Consider the following 19,734-nt stretch of genomic DNA (forward strand, 5'->3'; position numbering starts at 1 on the left):
TAAAAATTAGTCTGGTATGTGTACACCCCATTCCACACACCTTTCAGGGTACTAATATAAATAAATAAAGAAGAAAGCAAGTTTCCTTCAAAATTTCACCGATACGATTTCCAACTGTGAAGGGATGAAGGAAGTATGCGGAGACGAAGAGGGGTTTTATTGTAGAGTAGGATGTTGGGTCGTTTTGTTAGGAGAGAGAAGAGAGAATTATTTGGTAGTTGAGTCCATCTAAAAGCCTACCTTGACCGGTGGATTCCATTATACGAGTAAATAAATGTTTAATGAATGCTAGCTTCTTTAAGGCCCCTCCGCAAAAAGGTGCGTCCACAAACGAGCCAAGACGGATCAATTTACAACAGTTAAACGGCTACATAAAATACCTAACTATGGGCACGGATGGATTATCCTTCCGTCCGCACATTTCTTTTGGTTACGATTTCATTTTTGTTAAATCTATCGGCAAATCATGCAGTGATTCCTTAGGAAGCTAGGACAAACATCCGCCATTGGTGCCTAGGAGTTTGAATTTCCCTCTGAGTTAGAGATTAGGCAACACAACATGCTGTTCGCTTCGAGGTCGGAAGATGAATATAGAGAGAGCCCCGCCTAGCTCAACCCACTTGCAGACAAAAGGCTGTCACCTACGCGAACGGAATATGTAAAACGTCGAATGAAAATGCTGTAGCTCGCTTTGAATTCACTTGAGTTTTGAATCCTAGAATTCAGCACTAACGAAGACCAAGGTACTTTCCACCTGGAGCGATAGATAGATCCATTCAGTCTAAGAAGATGGAAAGTTTGTTTGAAAATCACTGAACCGCGAAAAAAATGTTGCGAAGGTGATCAATAAAAAGGTTTTAGTAAATATTCAATCGCAATAATTTCATCCAAACGGTCAGCTTTTTGGGCGGGCATTCAATTAAGATCTTTAATTGTCTTTTCTCGATAGCTACGTGGCTTATGACGTAACAACTTCGCCTACCCATTCCCCCCCTCCCCGATTCTCGACAATGCAAACATTGGGATTTATTCGAGGTCGTGACGTCAAAACTTCGTCATTATCGAGTGAGAATGATTTACAAGTCCTTACTGAATAACCTCCATTATTACCTCTGGCACATTTAAAAATAAAATCTCAAAAAAGCAAAAAAAACCCAATTGAAGGATCGGTGAAAAACTTATTACGAAGTTATTCAACAAGAGTTTACAAGGACAACATCACACGCAGTCAAATTCGATTTGTATCCTACCAATCAAAATATTTTTGTCATGTGGTTCTACCCTCCAGTCGATTTTCCCCAGATAATCTCAAAGTTTCACAAAAGCATCTTCCAATATAATGGAAGACATTCTTTGGTACATTACATCATGGGCAGTTTGAATTATTTCTTTTGCCACACGAATTTCGCTGAAATTATTTAGGTTCAACATAGCGTCCAGTAATGGAAACATATTGGTATATTTCATTATAAAGCATTAAAATATTTTTAGGAATACAAATCTTAAGAAACTAATTTTTGTAAGTTGATTTTACTATTAACTTTTCTTGTGATAAAATATAAACGATAGTTGAGGGCTATACTTTGTGGAATTCCATAGTATTGCACAAGGAAGAATTCAAATAACCTTGAGTTTCCACAGGATGGGATTCATCGCTATAGCTACACCGTAGCAGTAGTTCAGATGATGATGCTACAGTGTAGCAAAACTAGTCGGCATCAATACATTCTATCCTGTGGAAACGCAATGTATGTTGACTCTTCCTTGTATAGAAATAAATTTAAATTATTACCATCATCAGCTTTTCAATCATAACTCTGGTTGTTCACTACGGCCATCCATTCTTCTCCGCTCAGTGTTTTAAATCTCTCTCACCCTTTGATAGATTCTTTATTTTATACGGGGGGATCGAGATGGTGCGGGGGCTAACGTATATGCTTCCCACCCAGAGGGCCCGGGTTCAAATCCCGGCGGTTTTGAATATTTTTCAGAGATATCTCGATCCCTACTTGAGGTGCTTTGTGGAGGGCACTTTGAGTAAGTACGCCGTCCGTCGGATGGGACATTAAGCTGCGGACCCCTTGGCGCCATTCGTAAAGAGTAGGCTAATACCGACGCCGGGTTTCTCTCCACCCTTCATCCTTTCCTGTTCATTCCTATCCTGTTGCCTCCCATAAATACTACTACTTATTTTTTGGTCCTTAATCTCTCCTGTTTTCATTTGTCTTGGCCGTAGCCTTTGTGGAATCTTACCTTCAACATTATTCCCTTCTATTGTTATGCTTCTAGCTATTCTTCGTCGTGCCTCAATATGTGCCCGGTTAACATTGAATATACATTAAGGTAATATAATTTGGCAATTATTTGTTCAAGAGATGAATACAGTCTCCACATCAAACAATTTTAACTTCCTTAGCGACGGTGAATCAATAATCACACCCCGCGTCCTATTTTCGATCATCTTTTATAAACTGCCCTTTATGAGCATAAATAATGTCGCTGTCCCTGTAACATCATAAACAAACATGTCTGTCTTCTATTGACCATAAATCAATTTTAATTCCATGCATATGAAGCCATTGAAAAGAGTATTCATTTATTTCCCCCATGAGCTTCATGCATTAGAGCGCGAACCATTTCGAATTAAAAAAAAAAGTATTTCTCGCGAAGGGTGAGGTGGTTGGGATGCTGAGAGCGGGCAGGGCCGTGGGGTAGGGGCCCTCGGGTGCAAATAACTTGAGAGGGGGGAAGGGGAGGAGGAAGAAAAGGAAGGAAGGTAGGGAGTCTAGGCGGTAGACGTAGATTGGGAAAACCGCGGGGAGGAGGTCCCAAAGGAAAAAGAGAGAAGAGAGGGGGAGAGAGTTCCCACGAGTCTCCCTCACCTCCCCTTCCCCCGTTCTCGTGGCTGGCGAGAGGGCGTCGCACTCTTCCCCCCCCCCTCCCTCTCTCCCTCGGTGGAAAGCTTTTCGTATCCAATTGGAATCGAATGCCACCGCGCGTAGTGAAATGTGCCCCAAACAATGACTGAAAACAGTCACCTATGGCGGCGATTCGCATTAAAAATTGTCGGGTATTCAGAGCCATCGATCGGACGACGAGGGAAAATACTCGAATAAAAAAAAAACGCCAAGATGAGTTGTCTTCCTAGTCAGTTTAGACCTCAACCTTGGCCACGTGCCACGTATATTTTTTTTATTTATATACACCCTGCAAGCCACCACCAGGGCGTGTGGCAAGGGGTGAATACACACCAGGCTAATTTTACCCGAACATGACCCTATTGCGGTCGAACAATGGTATTATGATCCCATTCGTTCGTGTAATAAATGACATCTTAAACATATCTGTTCTACACGTAATCTCTCTAATTTTATTAGCATGATCGCAGTACGATGGGGGTAATAATATATTTTCAACATCACTGCTAAAGAGACATCCTTCCAATTTATTCAAGAGATTCAATCTGTAATTTAATCTTCGCTCCGTGAGTGATTTCCAGCCTAGCTGCTCTAATATTTTGGATACGCTACTAAGTTTGCCATAACAACGCTCTATAAATCTAGCTCCTCTACGCTGCACACGATACAATTCGGCAGTTAACCCAACTTCGTGAGGATCCCATTTACTTGCAGAATATTCTAAATGAGGCCTAACCAGCGAAAAATAACATTTTTCTTTGACCTTTTCATCAAATTTAACAAGTAATCTTCTAATGAATCCCAATTTTTGTTAGGTTGTCCACATATTCCCCGTATACGTTTCACCTAAGAGAGATCGTGAGTGAGGTTAACGCCTAGGTATTTAATTGAGTCAACACATTCCATTTCGGTGTTCCCAATGCAGTAGGCGTTCGTGAGGCAATTGCTCTCTTTCCAAAAATTTATGACTACATACTTTTTAAAGTTTAATTCTAATTTACGCTTTAATTAGTAATTTTAGTCATGTCCTTCTGAAAATCACTCAAATGAATCCGATGGTTGGTTTGATAAGTAAGGGTAGAACTCAGCTAATGATGATTCCTTATGCAGCGTAAAAACAATTCACGTATGAATGGAAGGGGCCTCTTACATTTAGTTCCTACTTTCCTTTACCTGTGGTCTCCAGGGATGTTAACTATCTGGTACTCCATCGTTTCAAGTTTTTGGATTGAACAACGATACGTTTCTTTTCCTCCCAGAAAGACATGGCACTGGCAAAATATTACAGCTTAAGTGAGGCTGAGGGTATCCACAATCATCGTGAATGGAACCTGCGGTCACCAGTTTAACCCTCCGCCCACGCTCTAATAATATTCAATATTAAACTGAGGTGTTCCGTCTGGGTAAGTTGGGTGGCTTGGCGCCTCAACTCCAAGGTTGCGGGTTGGCCTCCCGCTTCGGCTCTTCGTCGACACCGGCGTTTCGACCGCAGCTAAACCTGATGTCAGTCCAAAGAGTGGTTCATCGGGATCCAACAGAAGTCACCGGAGACCTCCAAAGACCAAAAGTGATATATCAGTTCCCACGACAATTCATTCAATGAAAACCAAACCTGGTTATAAGACCAAATTTCATCTTCGATGACATTTTGTCTCATAACCAGGTGTTTTGAAACATCTTTGAAAATGATAATTCCGAAATAGCTATCGGTTTGCTTCTAATTAAACATAGGTCTGAAATATTTATGAAGTACACTAATTTCAACAATCAGAGTCGTTATGCTGGGAAAACATCGAGAGGTCCGGAGCTAAGAATCGGATACGTCAACAAAACGTTCTCCTTCTTTCGAGGGGTGTGGTGGAGACCGTGGGACGGGCGATAAACAAAACACAGCTGACCGGCCGGGGGAGGTAACGACATCAACGAGGCTGTTCTTGAGTACGCAAAACAAGAAAATAGAAGAGACCACCTCGTTCATCGGAAGGTGGCAAATTTCAGCGATAAAACCGTTTGCGGAAGGGGTAGGCAAAAAGAAAGAGAGAGGGAGGTCATATTGCTCTTTTTATTTTAGAGACAGCATGATTTGTGTTTTTTTAATAAAACGGGCGAGTCGAGGAATGGGGGGGAGAAAGCTCATCTCTGTGGGCACGGAGTACAACCCACCACGTCTCGGTTTGCGTAGCTCATTTTTTTTTTATTTTACCGACCCTTCCTCCGCAATCGTTTTCACCTCTTCCCCCAACACTGTGCCAAGAGGTCGAGAGATCTCCCTCCAACCCCTCTCCCTCTGCCTTTTCCTCCTTTCCTCCCTCCCCTCCCTCTACAGCCCCGTCCGCCCTAACCACTCTCCTCTCGGGAGCGGGCGAAGACAGGTTTTGATTGGGTGAATTCATTGTGAAGGAATGCACCCTTCCCAATGGCGCCTATCGGTCTTCTACCATAAGGCGTGAATTCGGCGTCACGTCTTACCCTCTCACGGACGGTGCCTTATTATCGTCCAGGAGAAAACGTCCCTGCGTTCAAATGAACAAATCATTGTTGGAAAGTCGTCAAATATTATCATAAATATCAGATCAATGAACAAGTCCAACATCCTTGCATACATTTCCTCTCGCCGGGTTATACGGCGGCGTCCTTGGGGTTGGGTTGAGGTCCGCTTTATGGGACAACCGAGCCATAACCGATGCCTAGAATTTTTTAGACATAACTTTGAGAGTTTCTCAGAATCGGAGAAACATTTAAATGAGTCCTTCCCGAAACATAAAACTTATAACTTCGTTCACAGGATAAACATAACTCTGCCATAAAATCCACGTTGGCGAGAAAGTGACAGATAAAACATTAGCTATATCTCTCGAGCGTTATATTTACGCATTAGCAAGCAAGTGAAATCTTAACTTAGAGAGGAATCCGAACGGAAAGTCTAAGGTGTACAAACAAAAGTGTAGGGAAATTAAGACCAGTGGTATAAACGACGAGGTCATATCCATATATATGTTATTAAAAGAGTATTCTGCTCAGAGCGTTGAAAAATCACCTTACTATTCGGCTCGATCGTCGATTAGAGTTGTTGGGATGGAGTGGTTAACAGTGGTCACGGTAGCCCAATGGACAGAACTCTCGGCTACTGGTCAGAGGAGACAAGGGGTCATTTCGATGACTTCGGACACCCCAAGCTTCAACCAGCAGCGTGATTTTTCGGATATTACATGTTCATACTCGTATTTAATGGAACCCGAATCATGCCACAGGGAAGCCAGAGACCTTCCATTTATTAATATCCTGTCAAAGGGAGGCTATGTATAATCCATATCAGACTTAGTCAAGACGCGAGCTCTACCCTCAACTATCCAAACCAAACAGCAAGTGATTTTCTGTTGAAAGAGTCATCCCCTTGCCATGTCATAAGACGTGTAAAATTCGCACATAGGAGTAAAGAAAGGGGTGCAATTCCTTTATCTGTGCCGCCATTAGTCTTCGGAGGTAGCCTTAGTGACCGTAAAATCACACATCTGAGACGCTAGCTGGGATTATCGAGAAGCATCACAGGTTTGATAGGTGTGTGTGTGTGTGGAGCTCATCTTTATACTACGCATTTATGATTCGTGACTTTCATGCATCAGGGTTACAAATGGGGCAGAGTTACTTTCACTACGCAGCCTAAGCCTTCCCTTAGACGATCTGGACGCGCTGAAAATTTATTTACAACTTGGGAGTGGTTTTAAAGGTTCGATTAAAACACCCAAATTTCGACGAGTACCCTTAAAAAAATCGTAACTTTGGAATTTGTAAAAAATTCTCCATTCCTACATCACTGCGTAATGAGCTTATTTTTAAAAACTCGACATTTTTCTCAGGTGAGAATTTCGTCAAGGGTTATAAGTACATTTTGCATGGGGTTGCGTGCACAGAAAATTCACGGTGACCGCCGAACCCCGACGATGCAGGTGTACGATATGTCGCATTAACGCCAAAAGCCATTTAAGCTGAAATGACCACCGCCATGAAGTACATGAACTCTCTGCCGTATTAAGGACATGATTCTAAAATTTATCAAAATCCACATCGAGCCTCGGTAGCGCAGTAGGCAGCGCGTAAGTCTCATAATCTTAAGGTCGTGAGTTCGATCCTCACCCGGGGCATGTTTTATATTGGTCATCGTATTCCGAGTTGGCATGGCATCTAGTTTTTTTTTGTTTTTCTAAACCTGTGAGGAAATACTGAATTTACCACTTATGCCATCACATTTTCAAAACACATTCGCAAAATATACAAGAGGGGAGAAGCTAGACGTCCAAATAAATCAGCCAGTCTTGTTATATCCTTTTGAAATAACAAATTTTCTACAACAAAGACGCGGTCTGAGTTGAACACGAACCCACGAATGTTGTCCCTGAATGCCATCTCGCTGTGCCCACTCGAATGATATCAGATCGGGAAACAGATTATAATTCATCATTTTTCAATAATAATAATGAATCGGAAAGATTAACTACTATATGCGTCGTGGTATGCCTATGAATAATCGCACCTCTTTAGGTTACACCTGCCCCTAATAATACGTTCAATTTTGGCGTACTCTTGAACTAAAACCTCAACATAGTATCCCGAAAGCCACTGCTAGAGCGTGTGGCAGGGGGTGATTCAACCACCAATGCTTGTATAAATAAAATTTTAATTTTGCCTGATTGAATATGGAATTTATTTTAAATTATCAGGATAATTTTAACTAAAGGTATAAACACTAAGGTTCTACGCAAGCAAGACGATATTTTAGCAACAGGATTAGCAATAAAAATAAGGTTAAATAAAAGGATGATGACGTACTATGCCAATTAGGATAAAAAAATGCTTTTTTCCCCTATCGCGATCATTCGCAGTTGTAGTGATACCTTTCTGTCTAAGGAGAAAAATGGCATTTTTATTCTACAACTAATTTCTCTGATATTTTTTCCTTTTTAATTTTCTCCAACCGTAAAACGACGGACCTAATAATAAATTTAAAATATCTCCTCTAAAAAGGCTATACCACACCAGTGTGAAAAATACACGGAATGCTAACTCTCTCGACGGAAAGAACTAGATTATTCACGCTCAAAAGATATCCAGGGCGATTGCCAAGAAAGTATTTCGAAAAGCGTTAAGCGAATTAAAAAAAAAATTATCTGAAAATTTATAGGGGACTCCAAAAGCATTATGGTTCCACATCAGATAGATTCAGGAAATTAGGTTAACAGTTCTAACATGTACTCCCGCACCGCCGTAAGGGCGTGTGGCGGGGCGTGTTAAGACACCAGCCATGCATGCATATGTATTCGAATATATATATAGTTATATATATATATATGTATATATATAGTTATATATATATATATATATATATATATATATATATATATATACACGAGGGTCATCCGGAAAGTAGTACCCGTTCGTGCCGCATGAAGTGCTGACGACGCGAGTAGCCGCTGGACGAGGTCAGATAGCTTCAGTGGCTTGTCTGCCTTCTCTGAGCCAAGTTGCGTGACGCTAGCATTGCCTGTGTTGTTTCTGTGATTGTTTACAATGTTTAAAAAAATTGAGAACGCCGCCAGTTGTGAAGTGAGGGCAGTGATTAAATTCCTCAATGCAAGAAACGTTCGCCCATGTGATATTCATCGCCAATTAAAGGAGGTGTATGGAGACAATGTAATGGACGAGTCGTCTGTTCGGCGGTGGTGTCGCAACTTCAACATGGGGAGGGGGAACACACACGACGATGAGCGTTCGGAGAGACCGTCTGTCATTACAGACCAACTGGTGAGCTCAGTTGACGAATTCGTGAGGAACGATCGGCGCGTCACAATTGATGACATCTGTGAGCATTTTCCCAATGTTTCTCGAACAATTGTTCATGAAATTGTTAAACACCATCTGCATTATGCAAAAATTTGTGCAAGATGGGTCCCTCGCGTATCTCAATGAGCTGGCGGCGAAGGACTATGCAGCAGGAATACAGAAACTTGTCACACGTTATGACAAATGCCTTAATTTGCTTGGAGATTATGTTGAGAAGTAGTTTAAAGTATCCTCTTTCAAATAAAATTTTTTATGTTTGTTAATATTTACTTTTGTGTCTTTATTTCACGAACGGGTACTACTTTCCGGATGACCCTCGTATATATAGTAGTAGTTTTGAGGGGAGGCGACCGACAGCTAAGGTCATTTGCGCCATAGGGGAAGGACAGGAAAGGATGAAGGGTGGAGAGAAACCCCGGCGTCGGCATTAGCCTACTCTTTACGAAAGGCGCCAAGGGGTCCGCGGCTTAACGTCCCATCCGACGGACGGCGTACTCACTCAAAGTGCCCTCCACAAAGCACCTCAAGTAGGGATCGAGATACCTCTGAAAAATATTCAACACCGCCGGGATTTGAACCCGCGCCCTCAGGGTGGGAAGCCAGCACGTTAGCCCCCGCACCATCTCGATCCCCCAATATATATATATATATATATATATATATATATATATATATAAATATATATATATATATATATATATATATATATATATATATATATATGTGTGTGTGTGTGTGTGTGTAAAGTGTAATGTTATTTCATAAACACTTATTTTGAAACTCACTATCACAGAATTAAGAACGTTTTCGTGGATGAAACAGCAAAAAAAAGTCCGATCCAATGTAAAGTTTGAAGTTTAGGTAACAGATACCATCAAGCACATGGAATCTATTTCCGATTCCTAAAATTTACCGAGATACATATCAATACTTTTCACAAACCCCTGTCGTATAACCAAAACCTATGTACATAAGCCCCATCATTAGATGCAATAATACCCGGGTCCTGTGACTTAGTAACGGGTTAACGAAAGCTTCCCATCAATCAGTAAATTCCAACGTATTACAACAAAATTTAAGGAGCGAGTTTTATTAATAAATAGCTGAGTAAAATTTAGGATTTTAAAGTTTCTATTTGGATAGAGCGTAATGTTATGTGTTTTGTAAACCACGCAACCTTACGCTTTGAGGCAAGGTGATGGGGTTATGTTTAGGGGTTTTCGTGTCTTGGGGGTGAAAGAGAATGAAGGAAATAAGTAGGACGGAGAGGAAACTAAATGATGAAGTTTTAAATATGTTGAGAGAGGAGTTGCTGGGTGAAATCCGAAGAAGAGGAAGAAAATGTGAGCGAAGGAAATATTGAGAAATAATGTGGGATGTTTCTAAGACTATAACAGGGGGGAAAATGCTAGACATATGGGGAAGAAGAAAAAAAGTAAAATTGTCCTTTTGGATGGCACGAAGGCAAGTAGGAGGTGCCTATGACTGAAAAGCTAAAGACAGGAGGGAAAAGGCAAGAATGATTCGATTGTCGAAAATACAGGTCGAGTTAGACTTGCGTAAAAGCGCGCGCATGCTTAATAATATTTGAAAATTCGAAAACAAAATATGACTCACCTGTATTTTCCTTCGGAAAACATGAGTCTTTCCTTCATTTAATTTGAAATTTTAATTTAAAAAAGAATACCGTTAACCCCACGAAGCAAAGTCCAACGTCTAGCTCTTGCCACCAGGAAATACGCTGATTGTGAGGTAATTCATGGCGTGGAGGAGGATGTTCTGTGTCCAACGAATCAGCGAGGTATCTGGATGAAGACTCACGCCTCCTGAAGGCGCCATGTAGTGGAAACGTGGTGGCTGATTGTTTTAGGGACTACGCCCCTCCTCACCTTTTGGAATTGTCTCGTTAATGTGATTGACGGACCTTTTGGGGCACACCCCCTCCCCACCACGCGGTGACACGTACAAATACACGATAGTAGTGGGGGGGGGGAGGTGTGCCCATTTTTGGGGCGCTGTTGCGCCCGAATACCACCCTGGAGGAAGCGACTCCACTACATCCGGTTCGCCACGGACGCTAGTACTGACACGACGCTAAGAAGGATAGAGGGTGGGGGGGGGGCAGTCACACACGCCGGCCTCCCCAAGGGGGTCCATTACTGTCGTCATTCTTCTCATTCACCTTCTTTTTTTAATCCAAGTTTATTGGGCGGGGATACTCGGGGGACGGTTGACAAATAAAAAGGATCTAGGAGTCCCGGGAGGGATCTCCTATTGATGGGAATGGAGTTCTGGAGTTAGTTTTTTAAAAAATGCAGCCTTAAACGAAAACGGTATGTTGTTTTGTAAAAAACGATACAATTATGTATAATTGAAGGCACAGTTTTATAAGTACAGGTCAAAGAATTAGCTGACGTGCTTTAAGAAAAGAAAAATTACTAAAAAAACTGAGCTGACCCCATCGAGGAAAAACTCGGGTGTTGGTTTTTATGCTAATTGAAAAAAAGTAATTTGAAAAAAACGGCTCACCACTTTTAAAGAAAATATAGATATACTACCTTGATCAAAAAGTTCCCGGAATAACCACCGTGTGGCGCTCCCATCGTTCCGATTTGAGTTCTGTTTTTTTGTTAAATTGGTACATCTGTTGTTGATATTCCCTTTAAATCTTAGTGTCATAACTTGACATTTGCAAAAGTTACGTAGCCAAGAGTACATCTATCTCTGTGTGTGTTGGCGATTTTTTACAATTGCAGAAATGGATTTAAATTTGCAACAACGAACTTGTATTAAATTTTGCGTAAAAAACGGATTTAGTGGCGCACGGACGTTGGAAATGTTGGAAAAGTGTTTCGGCAACGATTCTCTAAAAAAAACGGTCGTTTACCAGTGGCACGAGCGGTTCAGAAGTGGTCGTGAGTCAATCGAAGATGATGAACGCAGTGGCAGACCATCGACATCGAAAGTCGGTGAAAAAATTGATAAAGTAAAAGAAATGTTGGTCAATAACCGCAAATTAACCATCAGAGAAATAGCGGAGGACTTGAACATTGCCTATGGATCCGCCCAAGACATTGTGGTTAATGATTTGGGTTTCCGTCGTGTAGCATGCCAAAAGACCTCAATTTCATGCAAAAAAGAGACCGTGTTGACGTCGCAAAAGACATGATTTGCGAGGCTGAATCCGATCCCACATTCATCAAAAGGATCATTACTGGAGACGAGACGTGGGTTTATGAGTACGACACGCAATCCAGACATCAGGCAAGTGAATGGCGTTCACCAAATGAGCCGAGACCAAAAAAACCACGTCGTTTTCAGTCAAAAAAGAAGGCAATGCTGACGGTTTTCATGGATTACAACGGTGTAGTGCATCATGAATTTTTGCCAGAAGGCCAGACAGTAAACAAAGAGTATTATTTGGGCGTTATGAGACGTTTGCGTGAAGCAATTCGCCGAAAGAGACCAGAAATGTGGGCAGAAAACTCGTGGATTTTGCACCATGATAACGCACCGTCGCACAGTGCTATCATTATTCGTAATTTTTTGACGAAAAATGCAACAAATACCATCCAACAGCCACCGAATTCACCTGATTTGGCTCCCTGTGACTTCTTTCTGTTCAATCGAGTTAAAAAACCATTACGGGGAACGCGTTTTAGCAGCCGAGAGGAAGTAATGGAAAAATCGCAGGAAGCACTGATGGACATACCGAAAACCGAATATAAAAAATGTTTCGAGGATTGGATCAAGCGCTGGCATAAGTGTGTTGCAGTCGATGGGGATTACTTTGAAGGGGACAATATAGATTTAGATGAATAAACTTGTATTTTTAATTTTCTGAATAAATTCCGGGAAATTTTTGATCAAGGTAGTATGTATACATTATTGAAGAAACACCGACTACATACATGAAATAACAAGGAGACGTTCATTACTGATAGCCATTAAGGATAAAACCAAGTTAAATTTCACATGAAGGAAATTTGGTGGATAATTTAACAAATCAGGACTTCGAAAACGATATGTTAAAAAAAGTCTTATTTCATATGTGAAAAAAAAGGATGATCACATTGGTAAAATAATTTGGTGTAGCGCTGAGTAAAAGAGTTCTTCTCCGTAACAATGTACTCCTATTATCAATCCGATTCAAAAATTTTGTTCTTCATACAATATGGTGTCGCTGATTTTCAAAAATAAATTGAGAACGAAAACTTATATCAATTCACTTCAATGAAGATCGAGTGTAGTCTTTCGAATTTCCAAAATGTGAATCTTATTGAAATATATCCACATATCTAATACACCTCAGTCTCTTCTTCGTATTTCTACTTTTATATTTTAAATTATTAAACAGACCTATCTCACGTTCAAAATTCCATTTTTGAATTGCTTACCAGAAATTACTAACGTACTCTCCGGTAGTCAGTCTCCGTACATAGTCCCGAATCGCCATCCAGTTTACTTCCGGAATATATTTTACTCGATATATTTCCACCATGTCTTTAATTAAATGCATTTAAATTGAAAAAAGAGGAGACTTCCGTTACTCAGAGAGATAACGTAATGGTTTCCCGTTGCCTTCCACATTGCAATGAATGCAATCTTTTTCCCACAACTGCAGTGAGATATTTCTACAGCAACCACTTCGTTATCCATCATCATTCACACGAACCATCGTTCACCTTACTTGAGTAGCTGACCCATACTACGGGATAATCGGCTGCTTTAGGTGCGATGATAGCCTCTGGGAAAGTTCCGGCACCTTACCGGCGTTTCCTATTATTTTTAGACCACTTAAAGATAGACTTCGACGCCCACTTACTGTAGGATTGGCGCCGCTTATTATCCACGATTTCTCATTCGTTGAGCTACCCTCCCTTACTGCATGACAGAAACACTCTTCGTCTAATCTAAAACTCTCCCATCTACCTCGAATTCATCCTTTGTCTCTAAATTTCTCTTAAATTCACATCCCATCCAAGGAAATTTTCTTCCAACTTCTGTCATCATCTTACGAATTTCACTCTAGCATTGGGCAAATAATTTTCAATTGTCAATATATACGAGTATATATATATATATATATATATATATATATATATATATATATATATATATATATATATATATATATACCCACACACATATACATATGCACACACACGAGCGTATGATAAGAAGATGGGATATTGGCGGAGGTTTTTGAGGAATTTTTTTTCAGAAAAATAAATGTGAAGTGTGTTGAACACTCACACACATGCACAAAATAATTCGGCAAACTGAAAACACAGCGATGCACTTGATCAAGTCCCTTCGGCGACTGATACCTGAGGTTGTGCATTAAGCAGTCGTGGTTTGGCATTCGTGGGAGCATTTCTGTTAGATTCTTGAAAATAAACGTGAAGAGTTTTAGCCTATACCTTTTTTCGATAGTCCTCGCCCGCTTCAAATGAACAATGCGGGCATATAATTCATTAAATACATTTTTTATGTATAAAACACAATTGTCTGAAGAGACCATTCGAAAGCGCACATCGAATGATATGTTTAAATGGATTAATTCTACCATTGTGATACAAATGACGAAGAGAAGGAGGTCATATGATTCTGAACCCCATCTAAACCAGCCTCCGACCCCACTACATACAGTGGGCACCAATTTATTCGTCCAACTCCACTCTAACCGTCCCGTCCTTTTTCTGGACGCCCGGTGACTTTAACGACCGGCGCCAGAGGAAACTTATTTATTACTCGAGCCGTTCTTCGGGCTGCGGTTGGGAATGATATCTCAAAAGAGTTTATAGGAAAACGGGAACATTGAACGTACTTCATTTCAATCTGTGTCAAGTTCAAGTGGTCTGCACTTACTTAGCCAGGGGAAAGTTTTGACGATCAACTAACGATGAAAAAGGATGTTTTGGCATAGCATTGCCGTTACTGCGGATGTGGTTTTATCTATCATGCGGATGTTTTATGCGACACCGAAGAAATTTTGAAACGCATAAAATAAAGTCCAATTACTTTTCCCGTTACGTTTGTTGGCGGTGGATGAGTTTATTCGTCCCATCTCTTCTCAGTTTCAACCAATCAGAAACAGGAACTACCCCCGCTAACAAGAATGCGTGAATTTCACGAGTCATCGGATTTACACATGGTGAGCTGCACCCTCACCTATTTGTAGCCAACCTTTGGGTTAATGACTAAGATATTCTTGAGGAGGAATCAATTAACAGTCAATAATATGTCAGAACTCCATGGCATGGCCACCGAGGAGATAGTAACACTAGACTTTCTCAAGAAAGTATTATTATTTTGTAGTTTTTCGTATAGGTAGGTTTTGGGAAGACACAAAATTAACACCTTAGGTTTCTCAGCTTCACCAAAGACACAACCTGACAACCCACACTATAATAAACCCTTATTTAATCCTGCACACTTCCTTCCTCCCATTATTCCGTCCAACAAGTCTAACCTTTCCCTTCCTTGTTTCCCTAACGTTCTCTCCTCTATGTATAGCACAGTCTTCAATATCCCAAAACTAATCAGAATGCTCTGCATATACCTTTCCTGCCTCTTCTGGATTTCTCCCAACAACCCGCTCTCATTCCCCAATTAGCCTAATACCTCTACGTTTGTTTTCCTTTCTGTCAATTTCATTTTTTCAATCCTTTTTCACACCCACATCTCAAAAACTCCAATCTGAGCCTATCACAATGCTTCAATGATCGATTTTCGTCGCCATAAAAAACCAAGATCCACACTAATTTTTTTAAAAGAATTAATGTCAATCAGAATTGAATAGAAGTGAAAATAGCGATTACGGGGTCAGTTTGAGTGGTACCTCTTCGTTCAGTGCGTCCTCGTATTACTCGGTAAACTTAGGACAATAGGATGAAAAAATGTTGGACCAGACCGTGTTTGTAAAAGAAAGGCTCAATTGTCCCGGGTACTTCATTCAAAGAATCCCATTTGAAACACAGGAAGCAGGCGATGCATTATTCATTTTTAATTCGTCCCGGTTTCACTTTTCCGTTATTAAATGGAATCATGAAAACCTTCACCGTTATGAGGGTGAAATATTTTTCGTGCTTTTGAAACCTTTACCAGTAGGTTTATACGTTGAGGGCTGAGACTATGGGACGTCACACCCATAAAGACGAAGACCGAGATGGACAGGAGTAATGAAAAACGGACAGCGGCTTTAGTTTGCTCGATAAACAGGACAGAATGACGGTTAAGTTCCTAGACTGTCAAATATTGGCCCTTCGCAAGTGTTTTCTGAAAACAAACCCTTGGAGAAATTTTGGAAATCGTCCTAAGCAAGTTCATATACCCTTTCCAACTACAAGCCAATGTTCCTTCGCTCCTAAAATAAAAAAGATTATTCAATTATTAACTTAACGTACAAGTGAATTCTAACTTATATTTGCTCCCATTTATCACAGGATATTTTCAATGTAATGTGCTACGTAAATATTAGATGCAATGGACCAGCTCCGACATTTTACTATGGTAGGCCTCAAAAAATATTTTTACAACGCCAAGTATTAAAAACGAAGTTTTAAAAACAAACCAAGTCTATTTAATAGTATTTTAATAGAAACAAATAAATGATAAACAAAATGTCAGACATAACAACGGTAAACAGTTCCCGAGTTCATTTTCGTTATATTTTATGAACTTTTTCTGTATTTGGCTAGCCTATTTCAAACATGCAGATTTAAAGAATTATTTATAGTATTTATGAATGCATAGTTCGTTTACGCTATTCGCAGGGGTTAGGTACAGAGGCTATAATATAAAAATGACTATATATATATATATATATTTATTTATTTATTTATTTATTTATTTATTTATTTATTTATATATATTCACATATCTATACATATATATTTATATGTATATTTATATACACACATATATACATATATACATGCATATATATAAATATATTTATATATATAAATCTATAAAATGAATTATAAAAAGCAATCACATAATAATGACATCCTATGTACATGTTTAAAGAGTTGATACGATGATTTTTTTCTTATTCTCAATTTCAGAAACTAGTTCTTCAATCATTATTCCATAAGAACGCTTCTGTAACATAAATATTTTTTTGAAAGTGTCGTCTACATCGCTACACTTTCATACAATTAAGGTATCCAAGGACACTTAAGGGAAAAGGGTGGTGATGAACTCATTTTTATGGGACATCTTACAAGCGTGAAGAAAAGGTAACATTTGATACCATGGTGGCAGATCCTCAAAGGCACGAAAATATAATTTTCACTTGAATCTTTCCCCTTACTGTTCCAGAGAATTACTTGCGGGGAATAGGAGTCCTCGGGTTCGGGAGTCGAAAAAATCGCTACGATACGGCACTTTTGCGATTCACAGTCAATTGTCACACATTCGCAAGAGTAATATCGGTGAGATCGAGTGATCAAGTTGAAGCAGACAAGGCGGAGTTGGGATAACCCAGTGGTACCGATTCCAGAGCGGGGAAGGATGGGGTGGGGTGAGGGGGGGATGTTTTGATTCGATAGACAGGGGATGAATCGAGTCTCCGTCGCGTTTGAAGGCCAGCTTGGAAAAGGTTAATATCGGGTTCGAAGGAGGGAGGGAGGAGGGTGGAGGGAGGATATCGAGCACTCCCGAGAGCCTCTCCTCCACTTTAGAACCCACTTACCCCGTTCGCCAAACACGGTCGAATTAGCGAAAGGGATGTATTTATTAAGGACGGGCGACGACACGAAGGAACACATTCCCGAGACGTGGTCAGCACGACCTCATCTCCCACAGTTTTGTTTTTTTTATGGCCAACGAGCTTAAAAAGGTAACCCCTGCCCCTCTTCGACGGCGACGATGACGGATGGATAAATAAATGTCAAAATTCCCCAGCAAGTAGTACTCGGATAATTGCTACAGAGGAAATAGCAATAAAATCCCTACAGAAAATCTACATTAAACCGCCCACTTCACTCCGATTTTTGCAAAGCTTTGACTATGTGAAAGTTGGCAAGTAGGCATGACAACCTGAAGGAAATATATTTATCTTCTAATTCGCCGATTGTTGGAGAAAGTGAAGTGTGTGCGCACACACTGGTGATTTGAATGGTGGAGTGAAAACGCGATTTTATCAACCACACGTTCAGCGAAGTATTTATGGCATTTATGCAGTAAAATTATGGTGAATAAATGTACAAATATAATGCATGTATGAAATAATAACAGGATGGTGCGTAGATGTGGATGGTGTTATATATATATATATATATATATATATATATATATATATATATGTATATATATATATATAATATCTTCGAAATGGAACGCTCTTCGGCGACACACAAATATATAAAAACACAGATGTAGATTTTTAGAATATAGAGATACAAAGAAAGGACACTCACAATTTGTTATTTTACGTTTCGACAGCACGGCTGTCGTCTTCAGAATCGTAGGATTGTAGAGACCATATATATATATATATATATATATATATATATATATATATATATATATATATATATATATATATATATATATATATATGTATATATGTATATATAGGTGTATGTATGTATATATATATATATATATATATATATATATATATATCAAATGTATAACACTTGAACACAGACAAAAACACTCAGAAACACACAAAAAAGAGACTCACTATTTTTTTGTGTGTTTCTGTGTGTTTTTGTCTGTGTCCACGAGTGCTAAGTGTTATACATTATTATTCACGTCCGTGAGACTTTAAAAAAGTGTTTTATATAAGTATAAGTATACTACAGAAGTAAGGATCTGTGCCCCTTTTTCAAATCCGATAGTTTTCCAAAGCCAATGTTTATCTTTTCAAAATGCCATTGATTAATTTTTTAATATAAGTCCTGGAAGGGAATATTTCGCCAATATACATTACACAAAGCGTAAATACTAGCATCATAATTAGCACATTGAACCAAACTGGATTTCTTGTTGTAAACCAACAACAATAGTCAGCTACCCAAGAGGCAGCGAGTAAATATATTACCTCAAGCTATGGTTTCGCACAGTACTGAATTGTGTATTGATAATTTTATGGAGTAATAATGACTTTTTGGAGAAATTAAAAAAACACTGAATCACCGTTATCGCATCCATTAGAATAAATTAAACCATTTTTATTCATTCAATCGACCTTAAGAGATAGGCTTTGAGAATGAGTCACAAATGAGGAGTGTTCAAGAGCCCACGAATGCCACCCTTCATAAGTGGGATCGCAAACAATCTGGGGGCACTGTCCGATTTGATTTTCATTTCCTTCCGCGAGTTTTCGCTATTCGGTTGATTTTTAACTTTGATGGCCCCTTTCGGTCAGGAATACATATGCGCACGGCCCACTTGATTATTTCCGTTTCGTCTCTTTTCCTACTGTCATTTCTCATCGTTTCCTTTTCAGTAAAATCGTTACGAATTCATTTTGCATCGAGTTGCACCCAGGTTACCTTTCTCTTCGTTATCACCGCCCGGTTTTTCCGCCCAAGTACCGCCAACCTCCTCCCGAAGTCGTAGATCCGCTTCATTTCGAACATTCATCCTATGTGTTCCCATCCCTTTTCCTTATATCTATTTCCGTGTGAATGAATAAATATAATATATATATAATATATATATATAATATATATAATATAAATATAATATACAATATATATAATATATATAATATATATAATATATATAATATATATAATATATATAATATATATAATATATATAATATATATAATATATATAATATATATAATATATATAATATATATAATATATATAATATATATAATATATATAATATATATATTATATATAAGTGGGTCGTGGTAGTCCAGGGTATAGAGCGTTGGACTGCTGACCGGAGGGTCCCGGGTTCGAGCAAGGCACTCTGGGCACCTGCAGCTCCACCCAAGCTATGTGA

At 39.4% G+C, this 19,734-nt stretch overlaps 1 non-coding gene across 1 annotated transcript; it reads left to right on the plus strand.

Moving 5' to 3' along the window:
• Positions 1–6,987: 6,987 nt before the first annotated feature.
• Positions 6,988–7,060, plus strand: TRNAM-CAU (transfer RNA methionine (anticodon CAU)). The gene has a single exon. It is a non-coding gene; the product is annotated as a tRNA-Met (tRNA).
• The last annotated feature ends 12,674 nt before the right edge of the window (positions 7,061–19,734 follow it).

Source organism: Hetaerina americana, unplaced genomic scaffold (genome assembly GCF_022747635.1).
Source record: "Hetaerina americana unplaced genomic scaffold, ioHetAmer1.1.p SCAF_33, whole genome shotgun sequence".
In the NCBI taxonomy this organism is placed as follows: domain Eukaryota; kingdom Metazoa; phylum Arthropoda; class Insecta; order Odonata; family Calopterygidae; genus Hetaerina; species Hetaerina americana.